Here is a 15078-nt window from a genome sequence, read left to right as displayed (position 1 = left end):
TAAAATATCACGGTACCGTGACTCACCTTTGCGATCGAACCAGCGGTTCATAATTCCATTCGCGCGTGACGTCGAACGACCCATCCGAAAAAAAATGGGTGCAACACGAGGACTTCCGAGGAGGTCACCCATCCAAGTACTACTCTCGCCCAAACACACTTTACTGCAGAGTTCTGATTGAATCCGGTGCATTAGTGTTGGTATCATCGCACCTGTTTCATTTCGCACTACAAATAAATACACTCCTTCTCCTTTCTTCTCCCCTCCCGTCATTTGTTTCCTAGTGCGTTCACACTTCACCTCTCATTCTCGTTCTAATATCAATTAAAATGCCCCTACGTCTTGATTCACATTTGCGGATAAACCAGCGGACCATAGTTCAAGTCGCGCGTAACGTCGAACGACCCATCTAAAAAAAAAATAGGTGCAACACAAGAACTTCCCAGGAGATAACCCATCCTTGTACTACTTTCGCCAAAGCACAATTAACTGCGGAGTTCTGATGGGATCCGGTGCATTTGTGCTAGTATGATCGCACCTGTTTGATTTCGTGCTGAAAATACATACACTCCTCCTTTCCTCTCCCCTCCCATCGTTTGTTTCCTTGTGCGTTCACACTGCACCTCTCCTTCTCGTTATAATATCGATTAAAATGCCCTTGCTTCTTAACTCACATTTACGTATAAACTAACGGACCATAGTTCCAGTCGCGCGTAATGTCGATCGACCCGTCTGAAATAAAATTGGTGCGACACGAGGAGTTCCCAGGAGGTCACCCATCTGAGTACTACTCTCGCCCAAGCACACTTAACTGCGGAGTTCTGATGGGATCCGGTGTATTAGTGCTGGTATGATGGCAACTGTTTAATTTCGCGCTGCAAATACATACACTCCTTCTCCTTTCTTCCCCCTCTCGTCATTTGTTTCCTTGTGTGTGCGCACTGCACCTCTCGTTCTCGTTATAATATAAAGTAAAATGCCACGGCGCCGTGACTCACATTTGCGAATAAACCTGCGGACAATAATTCAAGTCGTGCGTAACGTCGAAAGAATCATTTGCAAATAAATGGGTGCAACACGAGGACTTCCCAAGAAAGTGGGTGAAATACAAGGACTTCGCAAGAGGTCACCCATCCTAGTACTACTCTTGCCCAAGCACCCTTAACTTGCAGAGTCCTGATAGAATCCGTTGCATTAGTGCTGGTATTATTGCTCATGTTTCATTCTGCGCTGCAAATACATACACGCTTTCTCCTTCAATCCCCCCTCCCGTCATTTGTTTCCTTGTGCGTGCACTCTGCATCTCTCCTTCTCATTCTAATATCAAGTAAAATTACCTGGCACCGTAACTCACCTTTGCGATTGAACCAGCGATTCATAATTCCATTTGCGCGTAACGTCGAACGACCCATTCTAAAAAAAATTAGAGCAACACGAGGACTCCCTAGAAGGTCACCCATCCGAGTACTACTCTCGCCCAAGCACACTTAACTGCGGAGTTTTGATGGGATCCAGTGCAATAGTACTGGTATGATCGCACCTTTTTAATTTCGCGCTGCAAATACATACACTCCTTCTCCTTTCTTCCCCCTCCCGTTATTTGTTTCCTTGTGCGTGCGCACTGCACCTCCCGTTCTCATTCAAATATCAAGTTTAATGCCACGGCGATGTGACTTATATTTATGAATAAACCTACGGACCATAATTCAAGTCGCGCGTAACGTCGAAAGAATCTTCTGCAAAAAAATGGGTGCAACACGAGAACTTCCCAAGAAAATGGGTGAAATATAAGGACTTAGCAGGAGGTCACCCATCCTAGTACTACTCTCGCCCAAGCACCCTTAACTTACGGAGTTCTGATAGAATCCGTTGCATTAGTGCTGGTATGATCACTAATGTTTCATTCTGCGCTGCAAATACATACACTCATTCTCCTTCTATCCCCCCTCCCGTCATTTGTTTCCTTGTGCATGCACTCTGCATCTCTCTTTCTCGTTCTAATATCAAGTAAAATGCCCCCGCACCGTGACTCACCTTTGCGCATGAACCAGCGGTTCATAATTCCATTCGCGCGTAACGTCGAACGACCCATCCGAAAAAAATGGGTGCAACACGAGGACTTCCCAGGAGGTCACCCATCTGAGTACTACTCTCGCCGAAGCAAATTTAACTGCGGAGTCCTGATGGGATCCGGTGCATAAGTGCTGGTATGATCGCACCTGTTTAATATTGCACTGCAAATACATACACTCTTTCTCCTTTCTTCCCCCTCCCATCATTTGTTTCCTTGTGCGTGCGCACTGCACCTCCCGTTCTTGTTCTAATATCAAATAAAATGCCACGACGCCATGACCCACATTTGCGAATAAACCTACGGACCATAATTCAAGTCGCGCGTAACGTCGAATGAATCATCTGCAAAAAAATGGGTGCAACATGAGGACTTCCCAAGAAAATGGGTGAAATATAAGGACTTCGCAGGAAGTCACCCCATCTTAGTACTACTCTCGCCCAAGCAGCCTTAACTTGCGGAGTTCTGAAAGAATCCGTTGCATTAGTGCTGGTATGATCGCTCATGTTTCATTCTGCGCTGCAAATGCATATACTCTTTCTCCTTCCATCCCCTCTCTTGTCATTTATTTCCTTGTGCGTGCACTCTGCTTCTCTCCTTCTCGTTCTAATATCAAGTAAATTGTCCCGGCACCGTGACTCACCTATGTGAATGAACCAGCGGTTCATAATTCCATTCGCGCGTAACGTAGAACGACTCATCCGAAAAAAACTAGGTGCAACACGAGGACTTCCCAGGAGTCCACCCATCCGAGTACTACTCTCGCCCATGCACACTTAATTGCGGAGTTCTGATGGGATCCGGTGCATTAGTGCTGGTATGATCGCACCTCTTTCATTTCACGTTGCAAATACATACACTCCTTCTCCTTTCTTCCCATTCCCGTCAATTGTTTCCTGGTGCGTTCACACTTCACCTCTCCTTCTCGTTCTAATATCAATTAAAATGCCCTAGTGTCTTGACTCACATTTTTGTATAAACCTGTGGACCATAGTTCCAGTCGCGCGTAACGTCGAACGACCCATCTGAAAAAAAAATGGGTGCAACACGAGAACTTCCCAGTAGGTAACCCTTCCTTGTACTACTTTCGCCAAAACACACTTAACTGCAGAGTTCTGATGGGATCCGGTGCATTTGTGCTGGTATGATCGCACCTGTTTCATTTCGTTTTGAAAATACATACACTCCTTCTCCTTCCCTTCCCCCTCCCATCATTTGTTTCCTTGTGCTTTCACACTGCACCTCTCCTTCTCATTCTAATATCGATTAAAATCCTCCTTCTTCTTGACTCACATTTGTGTATAAACCAGCGGACCACACTTCCAGTCGCGCGTTACATCGAACGACCCGTTTGGAAAAAAATTGGTGCGATACGAGGACTTCCCAAGAGGTCACCCATCCGAGTACTAGTCTCGCCCAAGCACATTTAACTGCGGAGTTCTGATGGGATCCGGTGCATTTGTGCTGGTATGATCGCACCTGTTTAATTTCGCGCTGCAAATACATACTCTCCTTCTCCTTTCTTCCCCCTCCCGTCATTTGTTTCCTTGTGCGTGCGCACTGCACCTCCCGTTCTCGTTCAAATATAAAGTAAAATGCAACGGCACCGTGACCAACATTTGCTAATAAATCTACAAACCATAATTCAAGTCGCGCGTAACGTCGAAAGAATCATCTGCAAAAAAATTGGTGCAACACGAGGACTTCCTAGGAGGTCACCCATCCGAGTACTACTCTCGCCCAAGCACACTTAACTGCGGAGTTCTGATGGGATCCAGTGCATTAGTACTGGTATGATCGCACCGGTTTACTTTCGCGCTGCAAATACATACACTTCTTCTCCTTTCTTCCTCCTCCTGTCATTTGTTTCCTTGTGTGTGCGCACTGCACCTCCCGTTCTCGTTCTAATATCAAGTAAAATGCCACGGCGCCGTGACTCACATTTGCGAATATAACCTGCGGACCATAATTCAAGTCGCGCGTAACGTCGAAAGAATCATCTGCAAAAAAATGGGTGAAATATAAGGACTTCGCAGGTGGTCACCCATTCTAGTACTACTCTCGCCCAAGCACCCATAACTGCGGAGTTCTGATAGATTCCGTTGCATTAGTGCTGGTATTATCGCTCATGTTTCATTCTGCACTGCAAATACATACAATCTTTCTCCTTCCATCCCCCCTCCCGTCATTTGTTCCCTTGTGCGTGCACTCTACATCTCTTATTCTTGTTCTAATATCAAGTAAAATGCCCCGGCACCGTGACTCACCTTCGCGAATGAAACAGCGGTTCATAAGTCCATTCGCGCATAACGTTGAACGACCCATCCGAAAAAAAATGGGTGTAACATCAGGACTTCCCAGGAGGTCACCCATCCGAGTACTACTCTTGCCTAAGAACACTTAACTGCAGAGTTCTAATGGGATCCGGTGAATTAGTGCTAGTATGATCACACCTGTTTCATTTCGTGCTGCAAATACATACACTCCTTTTCCTTTCTTCCCCCTCCCGTCATTTGTTTCCTGGTGCGTTCAGACTTCACTTCTCATTCTCGTTCTAAAATAAATTAAAATGCCCCTGCGTCTTGACTCACATTTGCGTATCAACCAGCGGACCATAGTTCCAGTCGCGTGTAACGTCGAACGACCCATCTGAAAAAAAAAATGGGTGCAACACGAGAACTTCCCAGGAGGTAACCCATCGTTGTACTACGTTCGCCAAAACACACTTAACTGCGGAGTTCTGATGGGATCCGATGCATTTGTGCAGGTATGATCTCACCTGTTTCATTTCTTGCTGAAAATACATACATTCCTTCTCTTCCCCTCCCCGCTCCCATCATTTGTTTCCTTGTGCGTTCACACTGCACCTCTCTTTCTCGTTCTAATTTCGATTAAAATGCCCCTGCTTCTTGACTCACATTTGCTGATAAACAAGCGGACCATAGTTCTAGGCGCGCGTAACGTCGAACGACTTCTCTGAAAGAAAATTGGTGCGACACGACGACTTCCCAGGAGGTCATCCATCCGAGTACTACTCTCGCCCAAGCACACTTAACTGTGGAGTTCTAATGGGATTCGGTGCATTAGTGCTGGTATGATCGCACCTGTTTAATTTCGCGATGCAAATACATACACTCCTTCTCCTTTCTTCCCCCTCCCGTCATTTGTTTCCTTGTGCGTGCGCACTGCACCTCCCGTTCTTGTTCAAATATCAAGTAAAATGGCAAGGCGCCGTGACTCAAATTTGCCAATAAACCTGCGGACCATAATTCAAGTTGCGCGTAACGTCGAAAGAATCATCTGCAAAAAAATGGGTGCAACACGAGGACTTCCCAATAAAATGGGTGAAATATAAGGACTTCGCAGGAGGTCACCCATCCTAGTACTACTCTCGCCCAAGCACCCTTAACTGTGGAGTTTTGATAGAATCAGTTGCATTAGTGCTGGTATGATCGCTCATGTTTCATTATGCGCTGCAAATACATACACTCTTTCTCCTTCCATCCCCCCTCCCGTCATTTGTTTCCATGTGCGTGCACTCTGCATCTCTCCTACTCGTTCTAATATCAAGTAAAATGTCCCAGTACCGTGACTCACCTATGCTAATGAACCAGCAGTTCATAATTCCATTCGCGCGTAACGTCGAACGACCCATCCGAAAAAAAATGGGTGCAACACGAGGACTTCCCAAGAGATCACCCATCCGAGTACTACTCTCGCCTAAGTACACTTAACTTCAGAGTTCTGATTGGATCCGGTGCATTAGTGCTGGTATGATCGCACCTGTTTAATTTCGCGCTGTAAATACATACACTCCGTCTCCTTTCTTTCCCCTCCCGTCTTTTGTTTCATGGTGCGTTCAGACTTCACCTCTCATTCTCGTTCTAATATCAATTAAAATGCCCCTGCGTCTTGACTCACATTTGCATATAAACCAGCGGACCATAGTTCCAGTCGCGCGTAACGTCGAACGACCCATCTGAGAAAAAAAATGGGTGCAACACGAGAACTTCCCAGGAGGTAACCCATCCTTGTACTACTTTCGCCAAAGCACACTTAACTGTGGAGTTTTGATGGGATCCGGTGCATTTGTGCAGGTATGATCTCACCTGTTTCATTTCCTGCTGAAAATACATACATTCCTTCTCTTCCCCTCCCCGCTCCCATCATTTGTTTCCTTGTGCGTTCACACTGCACCTCTCCTTCTCATTCTAATTTCGATTAAAATTCCCCTGCTTCTTGACTCACATTTGCCGATAAACAAACGGACCATAGTTCTAGGCGCGCGTAATGTCGAACGACTTCTCTGAAAGAAAATTGGTGCGACACGACGACTTCCTAGGAGGTCATCCATCCGAGTACTACTCTCGCCCAAGCACACTTAACTGTGGAGTTCTAATAGGATCCGGTGCATTAGTGCTGGTATGATCGCACCTGTTTAATTTCGCGATGCAAATACATACACTCCTTCTCCTTTCTTCCCCCTCCCGTCATTTGTTTCCTTGTGCGTGCGCACTGCACCTCCTGTTCTCGTTCAAATATCAAGTAAAATGGCACGGTGCCGTGACTCAAATTTACCAATAAACCTGCGGACCATAATTCAAGTTGCGCGTAACGTTGAAAGAATCATCTGCAAAAAAATGGGTGCAACACGAGGACTTCCCAATAAAATGGGTGAAATATAAGGACTTCGCAGGAGGTCACCCATCCTAGTACTACTCTCGCCCAAGCACCCTTAACTGTGGAGTTTTGATAGAATCAGTTGCATTAGTGCTGGTATGATCGCTCATGTTTCATTTTGCGCTGCAAATACATACACTCTTTCTCCTTCCATCCCCCCTCCCGTCATTTATTTCCATGTGCGTGCACTCTGCATCTCTCCTACTCGTTCTAATATCAAGTAAAATGCCCCGGTACCGTGACTCACCTATGCTAATGAACCAGCAGTTCATAATTCCATTCGCGCGTAACGTCAAACGACCCATCTGAAAAAAAAAAGGGTGCAACACGAGAACTTCCAAGGAGGTAACCCATCCTTGTACTACTTTCGCCAAAGCACACTTAACTGCGGAGTTTTGATGGGATCCGGTGCATTTGTGCAGGTATGATCTCGCCTATTTAATTTCGTGCTGAAAATACATACACTCCTTCTCCTTCCCTTCCCCCTCCCATCATTTGTTTCCTTGTGCGTTCACATTGTACCTCTCCTTCTCGTTCTAATATCGATTAAAATACCCCTGCTTCTTGACTCATATTTGCGTATAAACCAGCAGACAATAGTTCCAGTCGTGCGTAACGTCGAACAACCCGTCTGAAAAAAAATTAGAGCGACACGAGGACTTCCTAGGAGGTCACCCATCAGAGTACTACTCTCGCCCAAGCACACTTAACTACGGATTTCTGATGGGATCCGGTGCATTAGTGCTGGTATGATCGCACCTGTTTAATTTCGCGTTGCAAATACATACACTCCTTCTTTCTTCCCCCTCCCGTCATTTGTTTCCTTGTGCGTGCGCACTGCACCTCCCGTTCTCGTTCTAATATCAAGTAGAAAGCCACGGCGCTGTGACTCACATTTGCGAATAAACCGGCGGACCATAATTCAAGTCGCGCGTAACGTCGAAAGAATCATCTGCAAAAAAATGGGTGCAACACGAGGACTTCCCTATAAAATGGGTGAAATATAAGGACTTCACAGGAGGTCACCCATAATAATACTACTCTCGCCCAAGCACCCTTAACTGCGGAGTTCTGATAGAATCCGTGTCATTAGTGCTGGTATGATCACTCAGGTTTCATTCTGCGCAGCAAATACATACACTCTTTCTCCTTTCATCCCCCCTCCCATCATTTGTTTCCTTGTGCGTGCACTCTGCATCTCTCCTTCTCGTTCTAATATCAAGTAAAATACCCCCGCATCGTGACTCACCTTTGCGAATGAACAAGCGGTTCATAATTCCATTTGTGCGTAACGTCGAAGGACCCATCCGAAAAAAAATGGGTGCAACACGAGGACTTCTCAGGAGGTCACCCATCCGAGTACTACTCTCGCCCAAGCATACTTAACTGCGGAGTTCTGATGGGATCCGGTGCATAAGTGCTAGTATGATCACACCTATTTAATTTCACGCTGTAAATACATATAATCCTTCTCCTTTCTTCCCCCTCCCGTCATTTATTTCCTTATGCGTGCGCATTGCACCTCCCGTTCTCTTTCTAATATCAAGTAAAATGCCACGGCGCCGTGACTCATATTTGCGAATAAACCTACAGACCATAGTTCAAGTCGCGCTTAACGTCGAAAGAATCATCTGTAAAAAAATGGGTGCAACACGAGGACTTCCCAATAAAATGGGTGAAATATAAGGACTTCGCAGGAGGTCACCTATAATAGTACAACTCTCGCCCAAACACCCTTAACTGCGGAGTTCTGATAGAATCCGTTGCATTAGTGATGGTATGATCGCTCATGTTTCATTCTGCGCTGTAAATACATACACTCTTTCTCCTTCCATCCACCCTCCCGTCATTTGTTTCCTTATGCGTGCTCTATTCATCTCTCCTTCTCGTTCTAATATCAAGTAAAATGCCCTGGCACCGTGACTCACCTTTGCGAATGAACCAGCGGTTCATAATTCTATTTGCGTGTAACATCGAATGACCCATCCGAAAAAAATGGGTGCAACACGAGGACTTCCAGGGAGGTCACCCATTCGAGTAATACTCTCGCCCAAGCACACTTAACTGCGTAGTTCTGATGGGATCTGGTGCATTAGTGCTGGTATAATCGCACCTGTTTAATTTCGCGCTGCAAATACATACACTCCTTCTCCTTTCTTCCCTCTCCCGTCTTTTGTTTCCTTGTGCGTGCGCACTGCACCTCCAATTCTCGTTCAAATATCAAGTAAAATGCCACAACGCCGTGACTCACATTTGTAAATAATCCTGCAAACAATAATTCAAGTCACACGTAACGTCGAAAGAATCATCTGCAAAAAAATGGGTGCAACACGAGGATTTCCCAAGAAAATGGGTGAAATAAAAGGACTTCGCAGGAGGTCACCCATCCTAGTACTAATCTCGCCCAAGCACCCTTAACTTGCGGAGTTCTAATAGAATCCATTGCATTAGTGGTGGTATGATCGCTCATGTTTCATTCTGCGCTGCAAATACATACACTCTTTCTCCTTGTGTGTGCACCCTGCATCTCTCCTATTCGTTCTAATATCAAGTAAAATGCCCCGGTACTGTGACTCACCTATGCTAATGAACCAGCGGTTCATAATTCCATTCGTGCGTAACATCGAACGACCGATCCGAAAAAAAATGGGTGCAACACGAGCACTTTCCAGGAGGTCACCCATCCAAGTACTACTGTCGCCCAGCACACTTAATTGCAGAGTTCTGATGGGATCCGGTGCATTATTGCTGGTACGATTGCACCTATTTAATTTCGTGCTGTAAATACATACACTCATTCTCCTTTCTTCCCCCTCCCGTCATTTGTTTCCTTGTGCCTGCGCACTGCACCTCCCGTTCTCGTTCTAATATCAAATAAAATACCACGGCACCGTGACTCACATTTGCGAATAAACCTGCGGACAATAATTCAAGTCGTGCGTAACGTCGAAAGAATCATTTGCAAATAAATGGGTGCAACACGAGGACTTCCCAAGAAAATGGGTGAAATACAAGGACTTCGCAAGAGGTCACCCATCCTAGTACTACTCTCGCCCAAGCACCCTTAACTTGCAGAGTCCTGATAGAATCCGTTGCATTAGTGCTGGTATTATTGCTCATGTTTCATTCTGCGCTGCAAATACATACACGCTTTCTCCTTCAATCCCCCCTCCCGTCATTTGTTTCCTTGTGCGTGCACTCTGCATCTCTCCTTCTCATTCTAATATCAAGTAAAATTACCTGGCACCGTGACTCACCTTTGCGATTGAACCAGCGATTCATAATTCCATTTGCGCGTAACGTCGAACGACCCATTCTAAAAAAAATTGGAGCAACACGAGGACTCCCTAGAAGGTCACCCATTCGAGTACTACTCTCGCCCAAGCACACTTAACTGCGGAGTTTTGATGGGATCCGGTGAATTAGTGCTAGTGTGGTCGCACCTTTTTCATTGCGCGCTGCAAATACATACACTCCTTCTCCTTTCTTCCCCCTCCCGTCATATCTTTCCTATTGTGTTCACACTTCACCTCTCCTTTTCGTTCTAATATAAACTAAAATGACCCTGTGTCTTGACTCACATTTGCATATAAATCAGCAGACCATAGTTCCAGTCGCGCATAACGTCGAAAGGCCCATCTTAAAAAAAAAATGGGTTCAACACGAGAACTTCCCAGGAGGTAACCCATCCTTATACTACTTTCGCCAATGCACACTTAACTGTGGAGATCTAATGGGATCCGGTGCATTTGTGCTGGTATGATCGCACCTGTTTCATTTCGTGCAGAAAATACATACACTCCTTCTCCTTCCCTCCCCCCTCCCATCATTTGTTTCCTTGTGCGTTCACACTGCACCTCTCCTTCTCGTTCTAATATCGATTAAAATTCTCCTGCTTCTTGACTCACATTTGCGTATAAACAAGCGGACCAAAGTTCCAGTCGCGCGTAACGTCGAACGACCCGTCTGAAAAAAAATGGGTGCGACATGAGTACTTCCCAGGAGGTCACCCATTCGAGTACTACTCTCGCCCAAGCACACTTAACTGCAGAGTTCTGATGGGATCCTGTGCATTAGTGATAATATGATCGCACCTCGTTTATTTCGCGCTGCAAATACATACACTCCATCTCCTTTCTTCCCCCTCCCGTCATTAGTTTCCTTGTGCGTGTGCACTGCACCTCCTGTTCTCGTTCTAAGATCAAGTTAAATGCCACAGTACCGTGACTCACATTTGCGAATAAGACTGCGGACCATAATTCAACTCGCGCGTAGCGTCGAAAGAATCATCTACAAAAAAATGGGTGCAACGCGAGGACTTCCCAATAAAATGGGTGAAATATAAGGACTTCGCGGGAGGTCACCCATCCTAGTACTACTCTCACCCAAGCACCCTTAACCACGGAGTTCTGATAGAATCCGTTGCATTAGTGCTGGTATGATCGCTCATGTTTCATTATGCGCTGCAAATACATACACTATTTCTCCTTCCATCCCCCCTCCCGTAATTTGTTTCCTTGTGCGTGCGCTCTGCATCTCTCCTTCTCGTTCTAATATCAAGTAAAATGCCCCGACACCGTGACTCACCTTTGCGAATGAACCCGCGGTTCATAATTCCATTCGCGCGTAACATCGAATAACCCATCCGAAAAAAATTGGGTGCAACACGAGGACTTCCCAAGAGGTCACCCATCCGAGTACTACTCTCGCCCAAGCACACTTAACTGCAGAGTTCAGATCCGGTGCATTAGTGCTGGTATGATCGCACCTGTTTCATTTCACGCTGTAAATACATACACTCCTTTTCCTTTCCTCTCCCTCCCGTCATTTGTTGCCTGGTGCGTTCACACTTCACCTCTCCTTCTCGTTTTAATATCAATTAAAATCCCCCTTCGTCTTGACTCACATTCGCGTATAAACCAGCGGACCATAGTTCAAGTCGCGCGTAACGTCGAACGGCACATCTGAAAAAAAAAATGAGTGCAACACGAGAACTTCTTAGGAGGTAACCCATCCTTGTACTACTTTCGTCAAAGCACACCTAACTGCAGAGTTCTGATGGGATCCGGTGCATTTGTGCTGGTATGATCGCACTTGTTTCATTTCGTGCTGAAAATACATACACTCCTTCTCCTTCCCTCCCCCTCCCATCATTTGATTCCTTGTGCGTTCACACTGCACCTTTCCTTCTCGTTCTAATATCAATTAAAATGCCCCAGCTTCTTGACTCACATTTGCGTATAAACCAGCGGACCATAGTTCCAGTCGCGCGTAACGTCGAACGACCTGTCTAAAAAAAAATTTGTGCGACACGAGGACTTCTTAGGAGATCATCCATCCGAGTACTACTCTCGCCCAAGCGCACTTAACTGCGGAGTTCTGATGGGATCCGGTGCATTTGTGCCGGTATGATCGCACCTGTATAATTTCGCGCTGCAAATACATACACTCCTTCTCCTTTCTTCCCCCTCTCGTCATTTGTTTCCTTGTGCGTGCGCACTGCACCTCCCATTCTCGTTCTAATATCAAGTAAAATGCCACGGCGCCGTGACCCACATTTGCGAATAAACCTGCGGACCATAATTCAAGTCGCGCGAAACGTCGAAAAAATTATCTGCAAAAAAATGGGTGCAACACGAGGACTTCCCAAGAAAATGGGTGAAATATAAGGACTTCGCAGGAGGTCACCCATCCTAGTACTACTCTTGCCCAAGCACCCTTAACTTGCGGAGTTCTGATAGAATCCGTTGCATTAGTTCTAGCATGATCGCTCATGTTTCATTCTGCGCTGCAAATATATACACTCTTTCTCCTTCCATCCCCCCTCCTGTCATTTGTTTCCTTGTGCATGCACTCTGCATCTCTCCTTCTCGTTCTAATATCAAGTAAAATGCCCCGGCACCGTGACTCACCTTTGCAAATGAAACAGTGGTTCATAATAACATTCGCGCGTAACGTCGAACGACCCATCTAAAAAAAGTTGGGTGCAACACGAGTACTTCCCAGGAGGTCACACATCCGAGTACTACTCTCGCCCAAGCACACTTAACTGTGGAGTTCTGATGGAATCCGGTGCATTAGTGCTGGTATGATCGCACCTAATTAATTTCGCGCTGCAAATACATTCACTCCTTCTCCTTTCTTTCCCCTCCCGTCATTTGTTTCCTTGTGCGTGCGCACTGCACCTCCCATTCTCGTTCAAATATCAAGTAAAATGCCACGGCGCCGTGACTCACATTTGTAAATAAACCAGCAGACCATAATTCAAGTTGCGCATAACGTCGAAAGAATCATCTGCAAAAAAATGGGTGCAACACGAGGACTTCCCAAGAAAATGGGTGAAATATAATGACTTCGCAGGAGGTCACCCATCCTAGTACTACTCTCGCCCAAGCACCCTTAACTTGCGGAGTTCTGATAGAATCCGTTGCATTAGTGCTGGTATGATCACTCATGTTTCATTCTGCGCTGCAAATACATACACTCTTTCTCCTTCCATCCCCCCTCCCGTCATTTGTTTCCTTATGCGTGCACTCTGCATCTCTCATTCTTATTCAAATATCAAGTAAAATGCCCCCGCACCATGACTCACATTTGCGAATGAACCAGCGGTTCATAATTCCATTCGCGCATAACGGCGAACTACCCATCCGAAAAAAATGGGTGCAACACGAGGACTTCCCAGGAGGTCACCCATCTGAGTACTACTCTCGCCCAAGCACACTTAACTTTGGAGTCCTGATGGAATCCGGTGCATAAGTGGCTTGTATGATCGCATCTGTTTAATTTTGCCCTGCAAATACATACACTCCTTCTCCTTTCTTCCCCCTCCCGTCATTTGTTTCCTTGTGCGTGCGCACTGCACCTCTCGTTCTCTTTCTAATATCAAGTAAAATGCCACGGCGCCGTGACTCACATTTGTGAATAAACCCGCGGACCATAATTCAAGTCGCACGTAACGTTGAAAGAATCATCTGCAAAAAAATGGGTGCAACACGAGGACTTCCCAAGAAAATAGGTGAAATATATGGACTTCGCAGGAGGTCACCCATCCTAGTGCTACTCTCGCCCAAGCACCCTTAACTTGCGGAGTCCTGATAGAATCCGTTGCATTAGTACTGGTATTATTGCTCATGTTTCATTCTGCGCTGCAAATACATACACTCTTTCTCTTTCCATCCCCCCTCCCGTCATTTCTTTCCTTCTCGTTCTAATATCAAGTAAAATACCCTAGCACCGTGACTCACCTTTGCGAATGAACCAGCGGTTCATAATTTAATTCGCTCGTAACGTTGAACGTCCCATCCAAAAAAAAATGGGTGCAACACGAGGACTTCCCAAGAGGTCACCCATCCGAGTACTACTCTCGCCCAAGCACACTTAACTGCAGAGTTTTAATGGGATCCGGTGCTTTAGTGCTGGTATGATCGCACCACTTTAATTTCACGCTGCAAATACATACACTCTATCTACTTTCTTCCCCCTCCCCTCGTTTGTTTCTTTGTGCGTGCGCACTGCACCTCCCGTTCTCGTTCAAATATAAAGATTAATGCCACGGCGCCGTGACTCACATTTGCGAATAATCCTGCGGACCAAAATACAAGTCGTGCGTAACATCAAAAGAATTATCTGCAAAAAAATGGGTGCAACACGAGGACTTCCCAAGAAAATGGGTGAAATATAAGGACTTCGCAGGAGGTCACCCATCCTAATACTACTCTCGCCCAAGCACCCTTAACTTGGGGAGTTTTGATAGAATCCGTTGCATTAGTTCTGGTATGATTGCGCATGTTTCATTCTGCGTTGCAAATACAAACACTCTTTCTCCTTCCATCTCCCCTCCTGTCATTTGTTTCTTTGTGCGTGCACCCTGCATCTCTCCTTCTCGTTCTAATATCAAGTAAAATGCCCCAGCACCGTGACTCACCTTTGTGAATGAACCAGCGGTTCATAATTCCATTCGCGCATAACGTCGAACGACCCATCAGAAAAAAAATGGGTGCAACACGAGGACTTCCCAAGAGGTCACCCATCCGAGTACTTCTCTCGCACAAGCACACCTAACAGGGGAGTTCTGATGGGATCCGGTGCTATAGTGCTGGTACGATCGCACCTATTTAAATTTGTGCTGCAAATATATACACTCCTTCTCCTTTCTTCCTCCTCCCGTTATTTGTTTCCTTGTGCGTGCGCACTGCACCTCCCGTTCTCGTTCAAATATCAAGTTTAATGCCACGGTGATGTGACTGACATTTACGAATAAACCTCCGGACCATAATTCAAGTCGCGCGTAACGTCGAAAGAATCATCTACAAAAAAATGGGTGC

The 15078-nt window shown here is 45.9% G+C and overlaps 1 non-coding gene and 30 pseudogenes across 1 annotated transcript; all 31 read right to left on the bottom strand.

Moving 5' to 3' along the window:
- Positions 1-95: 95 nt before the first annotated feature.
- LOC148242338 (5S ribosomal RNA) lies at positions 96-214 on the bottom strand (annotated as a pseudogene).
- A 207-nt stretch (positions 215-421) lies between these two features.
- On the bottom strand, positions 422-540 carry LOC148242337 (5S ribosomal RNA; annotated as a pseudogene).
- Positions 541-743: 203 nt separating this feature from the next.
- On the bottom strand, positions 744-862 carry LOC148242336 (5S ribosomal RNA; annotated as a pseudogene).
- Positions 863-1423: 561 nt separating this feature from the next.
- LOC148242335 (5S ribosomal RNA) lies at positions 1424-1542 on the bottom strand (annotated as a pseudogene).
- A 560-nt stretch (positions 1543-2102) lies between these two features.
- On the bottom strand, positions 2103-2221 carry LOC148242334 (5S ribosomal RNA; annotated as a pseudogene).
- Positions 2222-2783: 562 nt separating this feature from the next.
- Positions 2784-2902, bottom strand: LOC148242333 (5S ribosomal RNA; annotated as a pseudogene).
- Positions 2903-3108: 206 nt separating this feature from the next.
- On the bottom strand, positions 3109-3227 carry LOC148242332 (5S ribosomal RNA; annotated as a pseudogene).
- Positions 3228-3433: 206 nt separating this feature from the next.
- On the bottom strand, positions 3434-3552 carry LOC148242331 (5S ribosomal RNA). Its single transcript, XR_015815633.1, has one exon. It is a non-coding gene; the product is annotated as a 5S ribosomal RNA (ribosomal RNA).
- A 205-nt stretch (positions 3553-3757) lies between these two features.
- Positions 3758-3876, bottom strand: LOC148242330 (5S ribosomal RNA; annotated as a pseudogene).
- A 531-nt stretch (positions 3877-4407) lies between these two features.
- On the bottom strand, positions 4408-4526 carry LOC148242329 (5S ribosomal RNA; annotated as a pseudogene).
- A 207-nt stretch (positions 4527-4733) lies between these two features.
- LOC148242328 (5S ribosomal RNA) lies at positions 4734-4852 on the bottom strand (annotated as a pseudogene).
- A 206-nt stretch (positions 4853-5058) lies between these two features.
- LOC148242327 (5S ribosomal RNA) lies at positions 5059-5177 on the bottom strand (annotated as a pseudogene).
- A 560-nt stretch (positions 5178-5737) lies between these two features.
- LOC148242326 (5S ribosomal RNA) lies at positions 5738-5856 on the bottom strand (annotated as a pseudogene).
- A 207-nt stretch (positions 5857-6063) lies between these two features.
- On the bottom strand, positions 6064-6182 carry LOC148242325 (5S ribosomal RNA; annotated as a pseudogene).
- Positions 6183-6388: 206 nt separating this feature from the next.
- On the bottom strand, positions 6389-6507 carry LOC148242324 (5S ribosomal RNA; annotated as a pseudogene).
- A 561-nt stretch (positions 6508-7068) lies between these two features.
- Positions 7069-7187, bottom strand: LOC148242323 (5S ribosomal RNA; annotated as a pseudogene).
- Positions 7188-7393: 206 nt separating this feature from the next.
- LOC148242322 (5S ribosomal RNA) lies at positions 7394-7512 on the bottom strand (annotated as a pseudogene).
- Positions 7513-8069: 557 nt separating this feature from the next.
- On the bottom strand, positions 8070-8188 carry LOC148242321 (5S ribosomal RNA; annotated as a pseudogene).
- Positions 8189-8747: 559 nt separating this feature from the next.
- On the bottom strand, positions 8748-8866 carry LOC148242320 (5S ribosomal RNA; annotated as a pseudogene).
- Positions 8867-9398: 532 nt separating this feature from the next.
- LOC148242319 (5S ribosomal RNA) lies at positions 9399-9516 on the bottom strand (annotated as a pseudogene).
- Positions 9517-10077: 561 nt separating this feature from the next.
- LOC148242318 (5S ribosomal RNA) lies at positions 10078-10196 on the bottom strand (annotated as a pseudogene).
- Positions 10197-10403: 207 nt separating this feature from the next.
- On the bottom strand, positions 10404-10522 carry LOC148242317 (5S ribosomal RNA; annotated as a pseudogene).
- Positions 10523-10728: 206 nt separating this feature from the next.
- On the bottom strand, positions 10729-10847 carry LOC148242316 (5S ribosomal RNA; annotated as a pseudogene).
- Positions 10848-11080: 233 nt separating this feature from the next.
- Positions 11081-11201, bottom strand: LOC148242315 (5S ribosomal RNA; annotated as a pseudogene).
- Positions 11202-11407: 206 nt separating this feature from the next.
- LOC148242314 (5S ribosomal RNA) lies at positions 11408-11521 on the bottom strand (annotated as a pseudogene).
- A 207-nt stretch (positions 11522-11728) lies between these two features.
- On the bottom strand, positions 11729-11847 carry LOC148242313 (5S ribosomal RNA; annotated as a pseudogene).
- Positions 11848-12052: 205 nt separating this feature from the next.
- Positions 12053-12171, bottom strand: LOC148242312 (5S ribosomal RNA; annotated as a pseudogene).
- Positions 12172-12732: 561 nt separating this feature from the next.
- On the bottom strand, positions 12733-12851 carry LOC148242311 (5S ribosomal RNA; annotated as a pseudogene).
- Positions 12852-13411: 560 nt separating this feature from the next.
- LOC148242310 (5S ribosomal RNA) lies at positions 13412-13531 on the bottom strand (annotated as a pseudogene).
- Positions 13532-14067: 536 nt separating this feature from the next.
- Positions 14068-14186, bottom strand: LOC148242309 (5S ribosomal RNA; annotated as a pseudogene).
- A 561-nt stretch (positions 14187-14747) lies between these two features.
- Positions 14748-14866, bottom strand: LOC148242308 (5S ribosomal RNA; annotated as a pseudogene).
- Between the last annotated feature and the right edge of the window lie 212 nt (positions 14867-15078).

Source organism: Carica papaya, chromosome 8 (assembly GCF_054855325.1).
Source record: "Carica papaya isolate Zhongbai chromosome 8, ASM5485532v1, whole genome shotgun sequence".
NCBI classification, from domain to species: Eukaryota; Viridiplantae; Streptophyta; class Magnoliopsida; order Brassicales; family Caricaceae; genus Carica; species Carica papaya.
The sequence above is the reverse complement of the archived record's forward strand: the minus strand, read 5'-3'. Positions and strand labels throughout refer to the sequence as shown.